The sequence below is a fragment of the Otolemur garnettii genome, unplaced genomic scaffold, assembly GCF_000181295.1.
Source record: "Otolemur garnettii isolate 467f Iridium unplaced genomic scaffold, OtoGar3 scaffold00021, whole genome shotgun sequence".
NCBI classification, from domain to species: domain Eukaryota; kingdom Metazoa; phylum Chordata; class Mammalia; order Primates; family Galagidae; genus Otolemur; species Otolemur garnettii.
In genome coordinates this window covers 11,393,926-11,416,968 of record NW_003852416.1, presented here as the reverse complement: position 1 = coordinate 11,416,968, position 23,043 = coordinate 11,393,926, and the positions used below count along the sequence as shown (strand labels likewise).

The following is a 23,043-nucleotide window of genomic DNA, read 5'->3' as shown; positions in this document are numbered from 1 at the left end:
GAGGAGAGAGGGGAAGTCATCATGGAAGGAGTTGGCCTCTAAATAAAGACCTTAAAGCCCAGACCAATATTTGGATGGATGGAGATGGGGGCAAACCCTCTCAGTGGGTAAGAAACAGGATGAGCAAAGCAGCAACTAGGGAGATAGCTTGTGTTAGGAAGAGCCATTTCCCTCTAAATCTAGGAGGGATGGACTTTTGGAGCCTTTGCCACCTTTTAAGAGCTTAAACTTTGCAAGCCCCCAGGCTGATTCCTAAGTATTTCTTAAACATGGGTCTCCAGGATGCTCCCCATTCCCCTTAGGGAAGGAACTAAGGATAGGTTATGGAAAATTATAGTAGGTGACTCTGTGTTTCTCAGTTGCAACTAAGGACTGCAAAGGTTGTGGTCCTCATTCTGCCTTTTAAATGTTTAAAATAACACTTTACAGCTCTACTGAACCTTCCCTTCCCAATAGAGATCAAAAGTAGACACAAAATATTTACCAAACTCTAGAGAGCTATTGAGTCACTAAGCTCTAAGAGGATAGCTTTTTATTCGACAATAAAGTACTTGATGTAGGCCTTAAGTCCGGCTAAATAGGCACCATAGAAGGAAGCTGTGAGGCTCCTCTTTGTGAGCCTCAGGAAAACAAGAATCCTACTTCAAGACACAACAAGCAATTTAAGTGAAACTTCAGGCATGCGTGAGTGGGCACAAAAAGCTGAGTCATAAACTTTACTCTTTCTAGTGAATTACCATGAAAGCTCAGGAAAAAAGCATTCTCGCTATTTAAAAAAAAAGTCTAAATTGCTTTAAATTTTTAAGAAAATAACTCCATCAAAAAAATCTATTTTGTATGTTATTAATCCTGAATGCATACCTATAAAGCCTTTAAAATCAAGAAATTGGAACTTGAGGCATTAAGTGACTTTTTTAAAAAAAGTTCACATTTTATTTTATGTACGGTGGCTTCTGACACAGATTCTCATCAAAGCCTTTGGTTAAATGAGTTTTTTAATGCAGTTCATATTTTAGATCTTTCTCATATGGACAGATGGTATGGGCTGCTGTCCCTGCGTCGTGTTCTGATCTAATAACGTATTGAGCAATGGACGGATATGGTCAAGCCACCTGTTGCTTCATATGGAGAAGTGAAGGGGTGGAGCGAGATTTAATAATATCTTATATCCTTTTAACCTCTGACATCTTTAGAATCTAAGGATGTTCTCCTTTTGTTCTAATTAGGTAGTATCAGGGAAAACTGTTTCTTGAAAGAGTTGTTATTTGGATTCATAAATTAATGTTTTATCTCTGTTATTTTAACAAAGGTATGAATGTTACATTCTTCATCTTGTTGATATCTGCATTGCTGTTTTTTATAAACTTTCCTCCATCAATATAATGATGAATTAGTTTAACACTTTCTCTTTTTTCCTGAATTCGATATTTGACTTGTTAGGTCGTCTTTTAGGTTTTCTTACTTTTCTCTGAAGAGTCTGGTTTCCAGCTGTGGTTTGGAGATCTGGGTTTTTGTCACTTTTCCTTCTCATTATTTCTAGTCTTCTCTCTGTCTCTTCATGTCAGAAAAGTCTCAATCTCCCCCTTTTAAATTAGATATCATAAAAATACACACATTTTCAAAATTCTTACTAATTATCAACTAGGTCCTACTTTTCAATGCTGAATAGACTTTATCAGAGTCTAGATCTCTTTAAATGAATCAACAAACTTGCATGGTAATTAATGTCCAACACAGTTCTAGATGAAACAGTGGGGGATGGACAATCTAAAGTCAGGATCCAGAGGGACCTTCCTTTCTAAAGCTTATAATTATAGTTTAGATTACACTATATGAAAGATTGAATTTGATGAATTACCACAAGATTTAACTTATTTATAAATGATTTACTAATTAGAATTTTTAGTGCCAAACCCTGGGCTTAATAAGCGTTTATGTTCAGATAAATGACATCTTAAAAAATTTAATGTATGAAAATATCATAGAACCTCCATGGTTGACCATCTCCTTCTGTTGACCACCTACTTAATTTCCATATATTGGACATGTATCACATGTACATATCTGTACACTAGGCCTAGTTCCTTAGGTTGGCCGCCTCTGTATGTTGACCCGTTTGTTATGTCCCTTGAGTGGTCGACTTACAGAGATTGTACTGTATGTATTTTACAGAAGAGTCCACATTAGAAGTAGGAACTCTGATTTGAGTTTGGAGAAGAATTGAAATGATCTACCAGAGGATCTTAACAGGTTTAAATTTGAAATTACTCAAAATTGTAATACACTGTTGTGGAGGTGGGGAGAATAGATGCATATAGGGTAGTGGCTAAGGGCATAGGTTCCAAAGCTGTTCTACCTGAATGTATAGCTCAGCTCCACACACAGTCCTTGTGTGACCTTGGACAGGTAACTTCTCTGTGCTTGTTTCCATGTCAATAAAATGGAGGTGATAATAGCACCTACCTCTCTCTCCCAGGGTTATGGTAAGTGTGAAGTGAACCCACAGGGAATGGGTTTAGTGGTCCCTTGTGTGAGGAGAAAGGCAGAAATGCAGCATGTGTGTACATGTGCAAGAAACCCACTAACCTGAGCAAGTAGGTTTTAAAATCTATCTCTCAGACCAGACACAGCGGGTCATGCCTGTGATCCCAGCACTCTGGGAGGCCTAGGTGGTGCATTGCCTGAGCTCAGGAGTTCAAGACCAGCCTGAGCTAGAGTGAGTCCCCATCCCCATTTAAAAATAGCCAGGCTGGCTCGGCGCCTATGGCTCAACCGGCTAAGGCGCCAGCCACGTACACCTAGGGTGGCGGGTTCGAATCCCCAGCCCGGACCCGCCAAAACAACAACGATGGCTGCAACCAAAAGGTAGCCGGGCGTTGTGGCGGGCGCCTGTGGTCCCAGCTGCTTGGGAGGCGGAGGCAGGGGACTCGCTTGGGCCCAGGAGTTGGAGGTTGCTGTGAGCTGTGGTGCCACGGCACTCTGCCCAGGGGGACAGCTTGAGGCTCTGTCTCAGAAAAAAAAAAAAAATAAATAAATAAATAAAAATAGCCAGGCCTTGTGGCTACTTGGAAGGCTGAGACAAGGGGATCACTTGAGCACAAGAATTTGAGGTTGCTGTGAGCTTGACATCATGGCACTCCACCCAGGGCAACAAAGTGAGACTCTTGTCTCAAAAAATAAATAAATAAAAATTTAAGAATCTACCTCTGCTTAAGTATAAAACCCATTCTGTCAGACTGTGCATTTTATAACTGCTAACTGCAGATATTTCAGCTATGATGAAAGCAGGGGAGCCCACTGAGATTTTAATTTACAGGTGGCATTCATTATGTATCTTTTTTTTTTTTTTTTGAGACAGAGCCTCAAGCTATCCCCCTGGGTAGAGTGCCATGGCATCACGCTCACAGCAACCTCCAACTCCTGGGCTCAAGCGAGTCTCCTGCCTCAGCCTCCCAAGTAGCTGGGACTACAGGCGCCTGCCACAACGCCTGGCCATTTTTTTGGTTGCAGCCATCATTGTTGTTTGGCGGGCCCGGGCTAGGGATTTGAACCCGCCACCTTAGGTGTACGTGGCTGGCGCCTTAGCCGCTTGAGCCACAGGTGCCGAGCCCATTATGTATCTTGATAGAGTTTTACAAAGAAATTTTTGTTTAGCATCTCATGTGATAAGAACATTCATATTTTCTTGTTTCAGATTTCCTTGAGAACATTGATTCTCCCTCTGACATTATAGTAAGCAAAAGTCATGTTTGTGGAAAACATGAGTGTCGCATTGCTCTTGTGTGTATCAAATGTCTTATTCGGGTTACTATTTTGATGATTTCTAAAGACCTGATTTTAGAAAACATATTTCTAAAGATCTGATTTTGATTCTGCAAAGGTATGCTATTTGTCCACACTGTTATGGTCAAATACTTAAAATAGGTAATCGTGGGATGGAAATTCCACAGGAACAGTACATGTATGAGTTTCCTAGGACAGCTGTTAACAAAGTACCACAAACTGGGTGGTTCAAAACAACCGGAATTGATTCTCATACACTTCTGAGGCAAAAAGTCCAAAATCAAAGGTGTGGCAGGGTCAGTTTCCTTGTGGGGGCTCTGTGGGAAAATCTACCCCAGGCCTCTCTTTGGAGCTCCCAGTATTTGCCAGCAGCCTTCAGTTTTCCTAGGCTCGTAGCGACGTCATTGCAGTCTCTGTTTCCATCATCACATGGCCTTTTACTCCTGTGTGTCGGCTTTGTTCTCTCGGGCCAAATCTCTCTCACCCCCCTCTTTAAAAGATACCAGTCACTGGATTCAGGGCCCACCCTAATCCACTATGACCTCATTGTAATTCCATCTGCAAAGACCCTAGTTTCACATAAGGTCACATTCTGAGGTTCTGGGGGGCATGAATTTTTATGGGGAGATACCATTCAACTCAGTACAGTACATAACATCAGACTTTCAGTCTAAAAGATGATTCATTTGAGATACCTAGTTTTTGAAATTAATCTTTTTATGAAACAGATTTCTGACATTGATAAACATCTTTTTGTAATCTTCCACATAAAACCATTATTAGGTTTCTAAAGTGGTAGGTTGTGACCCCAAAAAAATTTTGAAAGTAATTTTCAAGTACCATTATCTCTGTTTAATATGTTGCATTTTCATGGCTCAATATTAGGCTTTATATAAAGAAAACTGATAAGGTGGTAATGATCTTGAAGTGCCTTTTACCAGCCCAAATGTGAAGGTTGGCACTCCTCCTTCAAATCAGGCTTCTTTGCAGTGACAGTATATTGTAGCTGTATTTTACAAGTTCCAGCTATGAAAACCAAAAGTCTTCAGGGGGAATACCTGAAATAGTCGATCAGAATGAACTGTTGGGATTTATTTGTGCCCTGTGTTCTTTACTTTTTTTTCTCCAATTTTTAATTAGGGAACTTTGTCTCATATTTTTTGTCCCTTTCCTGTCCTCCCTGCCCCACTAGTACAATGACCACATAAGGAATGAAACAGAGAACCATAATCCATGGTAACAAATCAGTACTCTAGACTAGCCACTTGGGTGAGTATTTTGCAAATACAATTTATTTTTAATAAGCTTTATAGTATTGTTTGCATTTCTTTAGACTGAGGAATTAGAATTTCTTGGTTAAAAGTCTAATTTTAGCTTGAGAAATGGGTATATGTAAGATTGGAATTTGGGAGAGTTAAGTTTTCTATATTACTTGTATTCTGATACTCACTTTGGCAAGTTTACTACGATTTATAGAATAGATATACAGTAATAGGTAGAGTGAATTTGACTTCAAACATGACTCTCAAGAAAACGTCAAAAGGGCTTTACATTTTTCCAACTCAGCGCTGCACAAATAATTAAATAGACTTATTTCATGAGGTATGCAGGAGTTGATGTTTCTTTAAAAAAAAAAATTAAATTTTTTTGCCCAGAAAGTGTACCAAATAATAAAGAGCCAAAGATTTAAGGCATCTCCAGAAATTGAGAGCAATGAATCTTTCTTTAAAAATCATAATCTCTAGCGGTTTCTTATTTTAAAGCCTCTCATTAATCATGAGCCGTCAAGTTCTGGACAGTTTCCTGGATTTCAGTTTTTTAAATTTCACTGATACTGGGGAACTCAATAACAGAAACTAAATGTCTGAGAGGCACATTCAGATAATCAGTCCACTAGTCTCTGTCAGCTTTCTCTTATGGGGAAAGGGGAACCCTCCTTTTTGTGTTTTTTTTTTTTTTTTTTTGGTTTCCTCCCTAAACCATTTCCAAAAGCTCTATGTTGAAGACAAATGATGGCTGAGGGAATATATATAGAAGTTCACATTTTGTAGGAGAGTAAAGGCACAAAGGCTGTGTGGTTTGGGTTTTTGTAAGATGCTTGAGGGATTGCCTCTCTGTGATTGATTGTTTTATTCATTATTTTGTGGAGTATATATACAATTCATGTGTATATATACAATTTATATGTTTCTGTTCTATATATGATTTGTGTTTATATGTGAGATACATAATCAGGTTCATATTTACTTTCCCAAATGATTTATGTTGGGAATGGTTCCAGCTAATGCCAGTGAGTTTGGAGAAGGTATACATCCTCTGAATTTTTTGTGTATTTTCAGGTTTGTAACTGTGTTCCTTAGGTGGCCATTGTAATTGGTAAATTTGGCCAAATTATAATAAATATTTTTTCAAGTTACCAGTTAATTATTATTTCCACTCCTACCAGTGTCTAAGCAAGCGACTCCCTCTCTTCCCTTGCCCTCTCCTCCCCACTCTTTCCCTTTCTTTTTTGCTTTTCTTTTCTTTTTCTTAAGAGACAGTCTTACTTTGTCGCCCTCGGTAGAGTGCTGCAGCATCACAGCTCACAGCAACCTCCAGCTCTTGGGCTTAGACAATTCTCTTGCCTCAGCCTCCTGAGTAACTGGGACTACAGGCACCTGCCACAATGCCCAGCTATTTTTTTATTGCAGTTTGGCCAGGGCAGGATTTGAACCTGCCGCCCTCTCTTTCCCTTTCTTTAAGTAAGTACAGGAGTCTGTTTGGCTTACTATTCTTTGTAACAAATAATGTGGATTAACAAAATAATCTTACATCAAGTATTAGTACTTTAGGGAGAAAGAGGTTAGATACATCCTCAGCATCGTCTGATTGTGAATGCGATTAATCTTTGGGTCATACTGGAATGACTATATTGACTTAGCAAGCACGTACTTGACATTTTTGTACTAATTGCTCTCCATTTTATATATATTTTGAATAACATATGATTCCATCTAACCACTTTGTTCCAGTTTTACAATCACAGGGAGACTCTTTATGTTTGTGGAAGTAATTTATCTTAATTAACAAAATTTGAAATACTTTCATACTACTGCCTGCCAATTGACAGTTTTCTTTTATCTTTTTTAATGGATGTTTAGTCAGGTTATCAACTTCATTAAATATAGGATACTTAGTAGCATGATAGGTTGTTGGTACTGTTACTAATTTGTTATTATTGTATGGGAGGGGGCAGTAAAGGGTTCCCTTGACTTTAAGTTGGATTTTTAAGTCAGGCTCAAACTCACAGTATCTTCTGCTAAACAGTTGTAGATTCATTATTTCCTATATCGAAGTTGAGAAGCTCAACAGAAGTCATTTTAAAGGAGCAAAAAAAGGGGTTCCAAAATTTGAGAATGATTTGTATCAATCTTAAGATTCTGGCAGTAGACAGGAGTTAAATTTCCACATTCATACCAGTTTGATAGCCACACAAAACTTTGTACAGATTTTATTGCTACTTTGAGAGTATTTACTATTTATACTTTGTGCTGAATATTATGATCAAACATTTGCAGACCCCCAATAAAGACAGATAGTAATCCCAGGTATAGTAATCCCAGTATAATAGCTAGATATATCTCTAGGAAATGACAGTTCTTTGAGCCATTCCATTATCTTTTTTGGCCAACTCTTACACACCTGTTAATATCTATAACCATGAATAATTGATCATTTGGTGAAGAACCTTTGGTACCCTGAGGCAAATTACTAAACCTCACTTTCCTTGTCTATAAAGTGGGAGTACTCACCACTTCATAGAATTGTGAGTAGTAAATTGAATAATTCTACACAGCACAGTACTTGGAATGTAGTGGTTGCTTTAAAAATGCTCATTTAGTTTAGGAATGTTGATGTGTGCACACATTTATATCTTTAACCACTTAAATCAGTTGGTGTATACATGAATTAACTCTTTAGGCCCCATCCTAGTTTTTTTCTGAAGTTTGATTTGTTTCATAATAAAGGCTGTCAACACCTTTAAAACGGTGCTAAATTACCTTTAGTGATAAAAGTGAAACTTGAACATAATTATTACCAGGGCACAATCAATGTCATTTTTTTCTTTTTGCTAGCTTCTAATTAAGATGTACTAGTCATCTTTCAAATTAACAATTACAATTTCCAAGGTACCATTCATTGCCAGTGATCTTTTCAAGAAGGACTTGAGCCAGTTTAAAGGGCCCTTATCTTTCAAATAGTCCCTTTTTGTTTGGAATTCAAAATCGTTCGGAATGTTCCATGATTTATGATACGATACTGTTTTATCTTCACCTACCTCAGTAAGTTTCTTGGTCTGCCCATCTCCTGCTATTCTTTGTCCTTAGGTATCTTCTTTATAGGTTCCAATAAATACTAATGGAAAAGAAGATTAACTTAAAAAAGTATAAGGGCTATGGAGTGCTGGACTAACAGAACTTGAATCAGCCCTGTTGATGCTGTTAAGACCTCTTTTTTTTTTTGGTTCTCTAATCCAGAAAACAGAAGAGATTTAGAGTAGAGATTTTTTTAATTTTTATGTCAAAGCCTTTTAAGAATTTCAGTAAAAAGGCAGACTCTTACCCCACGTTAGTCCTCCCTTATCTGAAGGGGGATATAGTCTAAGACCTCCCCTCCCCCACTGGATGCCTGAAACCACATGTAGGTTCAACCCTCCGTGTGTTTTCCTATACACATATGCCCTTGGTAAAATTTAACTTTAGTCACCAGTAAGAGATTAACAATAACTGATAAAACAGTCCTACTGTAATAAAAGTTACATAAATGTGGTCGTTCCCTCTCTCTCCTAATAGCTGATGATAATACATACTCACCTGCTTTGGACCATGGTTGAGCATAGGTAACTAAAACTGCAAATGGAGAGGCTACTGTATTGGGTAAAATATTAGTATACTTTTTAATCTTTAATAATTTATTTGCTGAAAGAAAACATGTCCCTTTGCTACTTGGGCCAAGCAAAACCACCATTATACAACTACCTCACTGGCACATCTACTTTTCTGTGGATGTAGATAGACCAAGTCTGTTTACAAGGACTATAATTTTAGCCTTTCCTAATAGCCAGTTCCACTCACTTAGTAACATTTACAAAATATATACATAAATATAGTAAGACAAGCCTGTTTTCTTTCTTAGAGTTCATTGCGGGAGTAAATTTTGACTAAAGGGCAATCTGTATGACATGGTACTGCTAATAAATGTAATTACGATTTTATAAAAAATATACTTGAGCATTGTAGCTTTAGAAAAATTTTTCAACACCTGAGTATGGTTTCCTTTTATCTGTAAAATATGATTCCTGAACTTTAGTCTGAAATAGTTTAAAGAGAAGCTCTTGTAAAATCAATAGCCATTATAGTAATAAGATCCTAGTGCTTTGGGGGATAATTAAATCTTCCTTCATTTGGGCACTTAGAAAATGCCATCTTTATTCTGCAATGCCAGGTTTATTTGGTATACCCCCCACCTTTTTGTCAGATCTGTCAGTTTCCATGTCAATTGTATATGAAAATTTTGGCTAACAATTAAAAGAAGCTCATGTCTTTTAGAACTTACAGTGAGTAAAATTCCACTGGTTGGTAGCTTGTTATAGTTTGTACAGGATCTTGGTTTTCTAGAACTTCAGTGCCTTCACAGTTTTATAGTAACTTTCATCAAGAAAAATTAAACCAGCATTTGTTATTTTGGTTTGGTTTTTTTAACTAAATATGCTGCTTTGAAGTCGTATCTTTGATTATTGTTTTAACTGTGGGACAATAGGTCTGGTACTTGAAAGTACAACCATCTCTTTGCTTATTCTAGAGAAAGTTGTTTAAACTGCCAAGAATTTTAAGTTTGGAATGATCTTTTATAAGTAATAACTTTTCAAAAGATTGTTTTTACCATTCCCAGCCTAGAAATAATCCAAACCAGATTGATTTGGAAGGAATTGTGATGCAGTAAATGATTTAATTCAGCTCCCATTTACACAGCACTCTGTCATTGTGGGGACTACAAAGATAGTCCTCATCCCCAAGCATGCAAGGTGGTCAGTGGTTTCTCAGATTGTTTTAATAACAGCTTTATGGAGATATAATTCACATACCATGCAATTTTCCCATATAAAGTGTACAATTCAATGGTTTTTAATATCTTTAGAGTTATACAGCTATCACCACAATCATTTTAGAACATTTTCATCACTCTAAAAGAAACCGTATTAGCAGTCACTCCTCATTTTTCCCCAGCTGTAGGCAAACCACTAATCTTATTTTCTGCTTCTGTTGATTTGCCTGTTCTGGTCCCTTCATACAAATGGAATCATACAGTATGTGGTCCTTGGTGACCAGCTCCTTCACTTATCATAATGTTTCAAGGTTCAGTCCTATTGTAGCACATATCAGCACCTTATTTTTATTGCCATTATAATATTCCATTTTATAGATATACCACATTGTATTTATCCGTTTATCAGTTGATAGGGTGTTTGGGTTGTTCTCATTTTTTTTGTCTATTATAAGAAATGACAACGTAATAGCCAAAGGCTGGAAATAGCTCGGTTATCTTCAGTGGGAAAATGGTTAAACAAATGGTAATGTAGCCATTTCATGTGATAGTATTCAGCAATAAAAAGGAATGAGCTTTTCCTGTCGGAATGATACACCTAACACCCTTCAGAAGTCTTTGGTGAGTTGTGCTGAGTGAAATGAGCCAGTCCCCAAAGGTGTTCATATTGTATATTCTCATTCATATAATATCTTTTAAATGAAAAAGTTACAGAGTTAAAGATAGGTGGTTGCTGTTGATTAAAGAGGGAGTGGAGGTGGGCATCCTTGTTAAAGGGCAACATGAGGAGTACTTAAGTTTATGGAAATAATCTTTGTCTTGACTTTTATTGTCAGTGTCCTGGCTGTGATACTATTAATAGAGTTGGAAGGTGTTGCCATTGGGAGATACTGATTAAAGGGGTTAAGGCAGTGATTCGCAACCCTTTAATACAGTTCCTGTGGGTCGCGACCCACAGGTTGAGAACCGCTGGCTTAAGGGATGTTTACATTATTTCTTATATAAAATTATAGCAAAATAATTAAAAAAAAAACAAGAACAAAACTCAGGTGACTCTTTACGCATTCTGCCTGAAAATCTCCTTAGCTAGATCCATTGATTGTTTTCTGATTTTTAAGTTAGCACATGCTTCCCAGCTTGTGTCACTACCTGAAAGCCCTTTCTCCAGCTTCTAGTAGCCGTGTGCCCACTGCCCTGTGTGGATAGCCTCACTGCTGCCCAGGTTCCAAAGCTAATCCCGTGTTTTCAGTTTTAATTGTTACAGCACCCTACTTCTAGGCACCAGTTTTCACTTCTTAACTATTGTTGTGTTTTAAAAAAAAGAACCCAAAGCTTTGTGTCTTAATTTATTATTTGTCATGATTTCTGCTGTTGTGAGGTAGTACCTCACCTGTTTTGTGTGGATTCACACACTGACACCTCGCTCTGTTCAGCTGGTGGGGTCTGCTGGGATCTGGGCATACTTAGGACAGCTGGGACTCTCTCCTCATGATTTTTGGGATAATCTTCTTGGCCGTGTGGCAGCTCCAAGACCCTTAAATGTCTAATATTGGAACTTGTATAACATCACTTCAGCTACATTCTATTAATCAAAGCAACTCAAAACCAAACCAGATTCAAGGGAGTAGGAAAATAATTTCCTCTTCTCAATGGAATAGTTAGCCAAGTTACCTTGCAGGGGGACATGAGGAATTCTTAAGGCCATCTTTGGAATTAGTCCACCAGAGTCCATATGAGGGATCCAGCTTATTTAGAAGCATCCTATCAGCATATAGCCCAGATACGGGGTTTTTAAGCCAACAAGTGGACATGAATACAGCAAACCAGATCTTAAGAAGGCAAGCATGACACTAGCAGTGCTGGTGAGCTCGGAAGTAAAGTAGGGATATTTTACTGTTATGTTGCTGAATTGAGAGGTCCTAGGAAGCCACAGGTTGTGATTCCTTTTTTACTATTCACTAAAGGTGATCACTAAGAGTTATGTGGTAACTTAATACCTATGAATGTTTAGGAAGAATTTATAAAATGTGGACTTTATTCTGGAGGCTCATGTATGTATTTTTTTTTTCTTTTGAAGATACACTTTAGAGTATTTGAGCAGACAGGACTTTGTTTATGGTATAGTGTTCCTTTCTATCACTATTTTCAAAAATGTTTACACTTACCCCGTCTATTTCTAGATCCTCATTTATCTAGTCTGTGAACACTGTGGGTTAATTTGATAATGAGCAACATTACAAAGTATAAATGTCTATCAGATGCTATTAATATTAACAAAGCTATAAAATGTTTCCTCTATTTGGGGAGTCGAGAGTTCTTGTAGTAATAAAGCTAAGTGATTGAGAATATAGCTTTAATTTAATGTGCATGTCTGCTTTTAGTTTAATAATGCTCTTGTTTAGTAAACCTCCTTCTGAGTTTTCTTTTTTCATAAATTTATTTTGTAGCCAATCTTACTATGAGCAAACTTTAAAAATTTTTTGAGGGGAGAGCATACTGTACTCTGAAATTCAAGGAGTATCTTGAAAATTATCTTTTCTGTTGACTATGTTGGAATTAGATTTTCCTTATGTTGGATTAATGTTTGTGTTTTTATTTTGTTTAAACTTTTTGTTTTAAAATTATTTCAGACATACAGAAGAGTTATAAAAATAGTAAAAGAATTCCTGTCTTTCATTCTTATTCCCTAAATAATATCTTACATAACCACATTGCACTTATCAGTATCAGGAAATTAACGTTGATATAAATACTATTATCACATTTACAGATTTTATTTTAATTTCACCGATTGTCTTACTAATGTCTTTTCCTGGTCTAGGATTTCCTGGTCTAGGTCCAAGATTACATGTGCATTTAATAGTCACATCCTCATCTTCGTCTCTTTTGTCTTCTTTAATCTGCAGCAGTTCCTTAGTCTTTATCTTTCATGACCTTGACATTATTGACGAGCACTGGCCATTTTGAAAAATGATCTTCATTTTGGAGCAATTGATTAATTGGATTCAGAGGAATAGAGGCTTTTATAGTTCTCTTGTCAAGTTGTCCAGTATACTGAATTGTTATAAAAATATGATTCTTATCTGTGGATAATGATAGGGTTTGGATGGCTGAAGGCCTAGGTAGAAATGTAATCTCATTAGGGAGATCTTTAAATGGCTCTATGACTCTGTATTTAGATATATGTTTCATAGGGGGTTATTTTCAAAATTCAAACCAAAAAAATTGTGCTTTGGGATATACAGTTCATAAATCATAAACAGCCCTTTATAATACTTTATAATATCCTTAGCTTGAAAATGCCTTCATTCTCCCCCTACTGACTGACATGTATTTTATATGGGCAGACATTGTGCTATCAGCAAAGCCTTCTATCTAAAGTAAGTAGACAGTTGTAACATTTTATCTGAGACTGGTTACTTAAGTTCTCTTAAGACTCATGTTTCTCAAAGCAAATTGTGAACTATTTTTGCATGAATATAGAAACAGGTTTTTTTTCCTCTGAGTACTTTTGTTCTCAGTTTACTCATGCCACTTAAGCTTAATTTTCTGGGCTTAAAAAAAATTGCAATGTGATTTACAAGAGCATTTTTAATACAATATTCACATGCAGAAATACGTAATAACCTGCAGTAAACATATCTTTAAAAAATCAAGGAATCACTTCTCTAACACATAGTCACTTAGTCCCATTCTCTCTCTCTCTCCTCGCTCACTTTCTCTCTCTCACTGTCTCTCTTTCGCACTTTCTCTCTCTCTTACACATACACATAGGCACACACACCGTTTCTTTTCTCTTTCCAATCTGACTGTAACTTAGTTTTCCAAACTGTGGATCACAGCCCACTACAGGATCATGAATCAGTTTGACACGGATTTTGTTTAAATGAAATAGATTAAAGTAGAAAATATTAGAATATCTCACATAGTGAGGGAAAGTATGTTACGAATTTATTGAAGTTGTGTATCTTATAAATTTATATGCAAATATCAAACGTATTTATTTTGAACTGCTGTTTTTAAAAAGTTTGAAAGTCTTTCATCTATTTGTGTCTTTTTTTTTTCTTTTTTTGAGACAGTTTCACTTGGTTGCCCTCGGTAGAATGTTATAGAATGCCGCGGTGTCACAGTTCACAGCAACCTCAAACTCTTGGGCTCAAGTGATTCTCTTGCCTCAGCCTCCTGAGTAGCTGGGACTACAGGCGCCCACCACAACACCCAGCTATTTTTAGAGATGAGGTCTTGCTCTGGCTCAGGCTGGTCTCAAACTCGCGAGCTCAGGCGATCGACCCACTTCAGCCTCTCAGAGTGCTAGATTATAGATATCCGCCACCATGCCTGGCCTATCTGTGTCTTGAACCTAATGTTCTTTAAACATACATCCATATGTATGGATATGTGGACAGTCACTGCATAAATATTTGCATAAGATTTTTAATACTAGAATTTTGTTTATACTTGATATCTTGTTTGTAATCTGCATGGCCAGAGACTACATAAGAGGAGAACCCATAGTGTTGGCAAGTTTTCTAACATTACTTTTTAAAAATCTGTTGTGTACAACATTTTCAGTTCAAAGAACATTGTTAAAAGACTAATTTTCTTCCTTAATGTAGTTCCTACTGGTTTGCACTGATTTATATGGCTCTAAAGTACTAGAAAACATGCCTGTGTATATGTGGTGCTAAAAGTAGGGTTGCTTAATTTTAAAGAGAATGTGCCCTGGAAGTGAATTGTTTCACATATCACCTGGAAGGAGAAATATTTATGGCTTACGACAGTTGTTCAGGGTGAAGAGACCGAGAATCTACCACTTCCTTTCTTAAAACCATCCTTCCTGAGGAGGCAGTATAGTGAACCACAGGGATGATAGATGCATGACTTACTTGCAGGATATGACAATTATAGTACTGTTTCTTTGTGAGCCAGGATAAAACCTTTCCAAACTCAAGGCTCCTGAATAACTGGACCTGGCATTTGAAAAGAAAGTTACTAGCTACCCTGGGGTCTAGGTTGTGAATAGATCATGGGCATTAGAGTCCAACAGACCCAGACTTAGATCTTTGCCCACCACTTACTGTTTGACCTAAGACAAGTTATTTCTCAATGACTTTATTTCCTCATCTGTAAAATGGAGATAACACCTGGCCAGCAGTTGGGGCTCGCGCCTGTAATCCTAGCACTCTGGGAGGCCAAGCCCAGGAGTCTGGCTCAAGACTTTTGCTCAAGACTGGCCTGAGCAAGAGCAAGACCCCATCGGCACTAAAAATAGAAAAATTAGCTAGGTGTGGTGGTGAGTGCCTGTAGTCCCATACTCAGGAGGCTGAGGTAGGAGGATCAGTGGACCCTAGGAGTTCAAGGCTGCAGTGAGCTATGATGATGCCCCTGCACTCTAGCCTGGGTTACAGAGCAAGACTCACCCATTCCATCCCATAGGATTATGAGGAATAAATGAGCTCATGTATCTAAAGTCCTCAGCCCAGTAGCTGGCACATAAGAGCTGAGTAATTAATAGTTTTTAAATGCTGTAATGACCCACCACTAAATTCAGAAGCATTTTGTTATTATTAGAAAATCTCTAGCAATTATGAATACTAGGCCAAATCAACATTCCTTATCTGCCTTATTCTGGGACTAGGTCAGAGGACGCCACTAGAATCATAGCTATATAGAATTAGGAAAACTGAAGGATCTTCTGAGATAGTTTTTTAATTTTAGGATTAATGATGATTTGTACAATATAATTGTCTATTTACTACTCTGTATTTCTCACTGGACTGCAAACTTCAGGAAGGACTGTGCGTTATTTGCCTTTGTATCCCCGGTACAGGGCATTGGGACATAGTAGATAGTCAGATGCTTATTGAATGAAGGTTCCATGGCTGTTATGTGCAGCAGTTGGAATAAGTGCAAAGACTTGAGTCCTAATCTCTTTATCTCCAGGGCAGTTCTCTGCACCAAACTTGCTTTCTTGTTGAAATCATTACATAGATGGAAGTTTTTGGAATATATTTAAAAATTTTTAAGGCTCTTGATCAGCTAAAGTGCCTTGAACGTTTTAACTATATTTAACTTAGTGAAACTATGTCATGGACATCAGCCATATTTAAACTGATTCTGACCACAGCAAGATTTTTTTTAGAATTCCTTTAAAAAGCCAACTGTTGATTTAATATTTCCGCTTGCTCAATCTCCTAGCTTATAAAAACTAGTACTAGAATCTGAGTGAAATCCATTAAATGCTTTTTTAAAATAATATTTTATGTTGTCTCCTGGGGGCTTCATATTTTAACTGTCCTTACCTTGAGTAAACTGTTATATAACTGCATTTTATATAAGAAAACTATTTTAGACTTGTCATCATGAAAAATATTTTACAGTTCCCAGGTGATGCTAACAGGACCAATAACAGTTACTGATATCGATATCTTGTTAACATCACCTGGGAACTGCAAAGTATTTTTTTTATTCAGATGTGATTTAGTCGTATTAGCCAAACTGCTGTAATATACTTTCTAGTAAGAAAAAATAAAACCCAAATGACCCAATTAAAAAATGGGCAAAATATCTGAATAGACATTTCTCAAAAGAAGACACACAGATGATCAACAGGTAAAAGGAAAAAAATATTGAACATTACTAGTTATCAGAGAAACATGCAAATCAAAACTAGGAGCTATCTCCCCCAAGTTAATATGGTTTTTATCCAAAAGATAGGCAATAATAAATGCTGGCGAGGATATGGAGAAGGGGAACCCTGTACACTATTGATGGAAATAGTGTAAATTAGTACAGCAACTATGGAAGGAAGTACGGAAGTTCTTCAAACAAGAAATAGAACTACTGTATTACCCAACAGAGGAACTACTGGGTGTGTATCTAAATGAAAGGAAATCACATACGGAGGAGATACCTGCACTCCTGTGTTTATCGCAGCATTATGTATAGTAGCCAAGATTTGGAATCAACCTAGGTGTCTGTGAATGGATAAAGAAAATATGGTGTAAAAAAAGAAAATATGGTATATATACACACAATAGAATGCTTCAGCCACAAAAGAATGAAATGCTGCTACTTGCAACAACATGGATGGAACTGTGGCCATTATGGTGAGATAAACCAAGCACAGAAAGACAGATATTGCATGTTCTCACTCCTATGTGAAAGCTGAAAATTAAAACAATCTTACGGACTTGGGGAGTAGAATGATCATTACCAGAGGCCAGGGAGATAGTGGGAAGGTGGGGGAAATAAACTGGGGATGGTTAAGGAGTGTAGAAGTGTAATTAGATAGAATGAACAAGACCTAGCATAACAGTCAATGATAGTTGTTATATATTTTGAAAGAATTAAAATAAGGGAATTAGAATGTTCCTAACATAACGAACCTGTAAATGCTTGAGGTGGTAGGTAACCCAATTACCCTAATTTATTACACATTGTATGCTTATATCAAAACATCACATGTACCCTATAAATATATGCAACTGTTATGTATCCATAATAATTAACTATAAAATATATATATATGTTTTTGCAATTTTTGACCGGGGCTGGGTTTGAACCTGCCACCTCTCGCATATGGGGCTGGCACCCTACTCCTTTGAGCCACAGGCACCACCTAACTATAAAATATTTTAAACATACTTTCTGGTACAGCAAATTTCTAAAGATAAATACAATATAGCTTTATCCTGCTATAGAGCTGATCACATACTTAAATGGAAACTAGCAAGTTTGCTTTTTTCATTCTTGTATTAGGGACTTTTATAAGTCAAACTTTATTTTTAGATAATTATAGATTCAGGTGCAAGAGGTGTGCTCAGGAGTAAGGGAGGTAGGTGCATCCACGCCAGCATCTACAATTTTGAGTTTTTGTGATACAGGCCATTCTCGCTGGGGTTAGATGATATCTCAGGGTGGTTTTAATTTGCATTTCTCTAATAATTAGAGATGAAGAGCATTTTTTCATGTAGTTAGTAGCCATTTGCCTATTGGCTTTAGAGAAGATTCTGTTCATCTCTCTTCCCCATTGATGTATGGGGTTGTTGGGGGGTTTTTTGTAGATTAATTGAAGTTCTGCGTAGATCCTGGTTATTAGACTTGGATTTTCTTTACATTACAAAAAACTTAGACTTGCATGTTCCTATTATAATAAACCAATTTATTTTCTGTGAAGGAAACATTGAGGTGAAGATATAAACTAGTAAACCCCGAAGAGTTTTAGGTCTTGAATGGCAAGAAACCATTTTAAGATTTTAAGAAAGAGAAAGATGTGATCAGATCAAACTTAAAAGGATGGAATTTAAGAATAACTCTTGGTAGGATGAAATATGGGCTGCAGTTCATCAAGACTGAATACAAAGAGGCCTGCAGAAAGATATTCACACCTGTTTGAAATGAAGTCATGCGTTTTCTTAGTTTGACTCAGAATCTTGGGAAAAACCAACATCTGATTAGTAAAACTGGGACCATTTTGCATATACTTCTGATGAGTTGTTAAGGTTTTTGTTGAATTTATTGAAGCTCAAGGACCAAACATCCTAGTTCTGAAACTAGCTTGAGGAGAAAACTATTCATTAAAAAAGTCACTAAGCTGCCAGCTTTATGGGCCTATCGTTAATGCTGTTTTCTTAATCATTTTCTTCATCTCCCAGAAAAAAAAAGGTTTAATTGTTATTGAAACAATTGAACTTCATTGCAAAATTCTATGATAAGACTTCTGTGAAAACTTTTTAGTGCAGAAGATAGTAAATATATGCATTAAGAAATAATGATTGCTGATACCTCTTTGAAGTTTGACTTTGAAAAATCAATTTATTCAGGCACTTGATACCATACAACCTGCTAAGAAATGATAAGAAATAACTACTTTGCTTTGATTCATATAGTCTGTCAGTAAGTTTGCATCACCTTTGAAGCAAGCATGAAATTCGCCTATTCTTTTTAAGAATCCTGTAACTTTTTAATTACAAAGATAACTTAATAAAATGCTTTAACTTCCCTATAGGAACACTTAAAGTTTTAACATCAAATCTTTAAGCAGTATTTGTTCTATATATATGCTATGTTTATCCGGTTGCTATCCTGTGCTCCTCAGTACCTTGTCATGTCCTTGGGCATCTGCCTTCCCCAGCATAAAGAAAGATTGTCTTCTGGAAAACTTGCCCTCAGCATAGATAGAATCCTGTCCATGGGCTCCTCTAGCCTCTGTGCTTCCAGAGGGATTGGATTCAACATTCCATTTATACCTATAATGTAAGGCTTGGCCTGCAGTAAATATTCAATAAATATTTGTTGAGGAAGTACCCTTCACGTATTTTCATCAAAAGCAAGTTGTATTACTTTGGGTACTGTACATGGTGACCTATTTATTTTATTTCAGACTGATTTAAGGATTTTTCTCATAAGCAGAGAAACCATTTTTATTCATTTTTATTGTTTGGGATTCATTGAGGGTACAAAGAATTAGGTTACACTGATGAAAACATTTGATATAGTATAAGCTATTTTATTAGGCTGAGTAAAAATTCTCTTGCATTCTCCATTAGTAGCATAATCTTCCAGAAAGGTATTTGGTCATTGGGGTTTTATGGGTCACTGTACAGACTTGTGATTCATTTTACTTCACATTTTTTCTGAATTCTGCTTATGTTCAGATAATCTTGTGGATTCTAAATTTTTCCAAGTCTTGAAGTACAGCCATTCAGTTTACGTTAGTTGATGCATAAAATTGCAAATAATCATTTGTGTTTAAGGTTGGTCAAACTGAGTCTAGCTGGCAAATTTTAAATGTTTTTTCACCATAAAAAGTTTCTTCAAACTGTAAACTTTTACTTATCAGGGTTTCACTTTTCAGTTTCTTGAAACCATTGCTAGACAACGAAATGAACATAAACCATAGTTGGTTTTGCTGTGTTTTAATTATTTTATAAGCAAAAGCAAATTCAGTTAGACATACACTATGCTCCAGGGTGCAAGCTAAACAGTGCTTTGGGGATTAAGGAATAGGTGAAGTTAAAGGCAGCATTTATGGACTATCTCTTTAAAAAATTACTTAAGTTCGTGGCTACTGTAACAAACTAAGATAGAATCAATTTCTTGAGTGATGTCCCAGTTATTAACTGAATACTGTTTATATTTGGCCGTTTAATGTTAGTATAACTTTTTACTAATAGATGAGTTTGTTTTAACTTTTTCCTCCTTGAAATTCCTATCTGCTAGCAATAAACTGTTCTAAGAAGTTCAAGTGGATCTATTATAAACAATTTCTCAGTAAATTCGGTTCCAAAGATTGGTTAGATGTCTAGACTTCTGATAACCCAGCTAGATATGAAAAAAAGAAAAATTTCTTATAGTTGGTACTTGGTGTACCATGTCTTTAGATCATATCAAGATGCTAATAGTCCCGCAGGTTGGTGAGTCAAGCTAGTAACAGTATAGCAAAACCTGATTGGTGGAGAGTATAATATGACCGGAGCTATTCCATTAGTAATGGATGTTGTATAAAAATAGAAAAGAGAAAAAAGAAAATCACCATTTGATCTGGGAAGAACACATTTATTAATCAGATATTTATTCTTTAGCTGTGAATATATTTTCTCAATTTCTTAATGAATTAGGGTATGAAAGACTCAGTTACATAAATGCTTGTTTTTCATATATCCTTCACCAATTACCTGCTTTCTAGTCACAATCCTTCACCAATTACCTGCTTTCTAGTCAAATTCATAAAAGAGATGACATAAAGTATCTTAAAATCGTATGGCACAAAATTTTTATATAGTACACTAACGTAATTTATAGAATGCTGTATAGGCTATTAATGTTGCAAGTAGAATAAAACAGTTTTAATGTATTTTTCAGATACTAGTTTTGACAGAATCAGTTTACATTTCTAGGACTTGGACTAAAATACGGGTTTTGGAAGTTTTGTGTGTGTGTGTGTGTGTTGTTTTTTTTTTAAGTCTCATTATTAGTTTGTTTAGGTTAAGTTGGGTCAAGGTAGTTAATCCTCTGAAGTTCTGAATTCTTTCAGGGAAGACTATAATTAGAAACAAATACAATAAATAACCTCACTGGTTGTTAGTCTGTTTAAAAGATGCAAGCAGATATCTCTGGGCACTATCTGGCATTCAGAGTCCTAAGAAGAAGGTGGGTCTTACCTGTTTCCTCCTGGATCTGTCTAGACAAGTATTATGCTGGGACTATGAGGCTCTGAAGAATTTGCAGAGTTGCAGGTCCACAGAAACTTCCCTTCTCATCCCATACTTACTTTTCTATACTATGGGGAGGGGAGAATAACCTTGAATGTTTTATGTTTAACTTTCATTATTATGAAATATTTCTTTTGTTTGTTTGTTTTGAGACAAGAGTCTCACTGTTTCGCCCTCAGTAGAGTGCTGTTGTGTTACAGCTCGCAGCAACCTCAAACTCTTAGGCTTAAGCGATTCTCTTGCCTCAGCCTCCTAGTAGCTGGGACTACAGGTGCCCGCCACAACATCTGGCCATTTTTTTGTTGCAGTTGTCATTGTTGTTTAGCTGTCCTGGGCTGGGTTTGAACCCGCCAGCCTGGGTGTATGTGGCTGGAGCTGTAACCACTGTGCTACAGGCACCAAACTAAGATATTTTTTCTCATCAGGCAGTCAGCTGAATAAACACCTTTTTGTAGTTAGGTGGTTTTCTCTTACTCAGGTGTTCATATTCAATAGGTTGCTTGAACCAATTCTTTACCTATAGAGAAATATATTTTAAGCAAAATCATCTTTACAGTTTTGTTTTTTTTTTTTTGAGATAGATTATCATTCCGTCACCTTTGGTAGAGTGTAGTGGTGGTACAGCTCACTGCAACCTCAAACTCCTGGGCTCAAGTAACCCTCCTGCCCAGCCACCCAAGTAGCTGGGACTACAGGCACAGGCTATGATGACTGGCTAATTTTTCTATTTTTAGTAGAGACATGTCTCATTCTTCCTTAGGCTGGTCTTGAACTCCTGAGCTCAAGCAATCCTCAAGCCTTAGCCTTCCAGAGTGCTGGGATTACCAGCGGCATCCACCATGCCCAGCCATCTTTACTGTTTTGTTTCCTTTTCTTCCTTGTTGCATAACTTCTTGCATTTTCTACTCTCAGTTCAAAAGAACAACTAGGGAAAGGGATACACTAACAGTGGTCTCCTTTTCTCTTGATGAAGCCTTATACCATATCACATCTAAAAGTTGGAGGAAGCATTCTTTCAGTTCAGTCCTACTCAAAAGTGTGGGGTCCAAGGTCCAGGCTTGACTTGGTAATAGACTGTTACCAATCTGTGACAAGTACAGAATATGACAATAAGCACTTATAAACTTTTCTTGCAATTTTATGTTGCCATAACATTTTTTAAAAATGTTGATCCATTGCAGATTGGAAAAAGTCTTTTGTCATAGTTTAATAGACACTTAGCTAGATGACTTCATCAACTTCTAACACATTCATATATATTGTTGGGGGTATAGGGAAGTTAAATGACTGTCTCACTGATCTATAATAGCTACAGTTAATTAGGTGCTCAGCTGGAACAAAGCCCAGATGAATTTGTTTCCCTGATATAAAATCAAGGGTTATCCTAAGCCAGCGGCTCTCAACTGGTGGGTTGCAACCTGCAGGAACTGTACTAAAGGGTTGTGGCCTTAAGAAAGTTGAGAACCACTGCCCTAAGCATTGGTAATGATCATGATAATTAAGTGAATCACAGCTGTGCATGTGGCTTCTGAACAACTGTTTGTTTCTTACTTGGAGTTGAAGTATCATCTGCTAAAGTTGCATAGTCTGGAGATCTTAAAAGTTGTTAACATTTTCCCTAGGAAGTTGTTGAATCATTTGAAAAACTTAAAAAATTGTATTTCTCTCATATGATGGTAAATTACATTCATTATCAAATATAGTGGTTATTAAATATGCTCGAAGTTTAACATAAAAGAATAAGAAAAAAAGATCCTGGCTTGGCACTTAATAGCTCAGCATCTAGGGTGCCAGCCACATACACCAGAGCTGGTGGGTCCAAACCCAGCCAGGCATTGTGGCAGGTGCCTGTAGTCCCAGCTACTTGGGAGGCTGAGGCAAGAGAATCACTTAAGCCCAAAAGTTTGAGATTGCTGTGAGCTGTGACGTCACAATACTCTACTGAGGGTGACATAATGAG

At 36.8% G+C, this 23,043-nt stretch overlaps 1 protein-coding gene across 2 annotated transcripts in view; it reads left to right on the top strand.

Annotated features, from left to right (window-relative positions):
- ADD3 (adducin 3) overlaps window positions 1-23,043 on the top strand; it is a 154,788-nt gene that overhangs the window by 93,666 nt on the left and 38,079 nt on the right. The window lies entirely within an intron of this gene.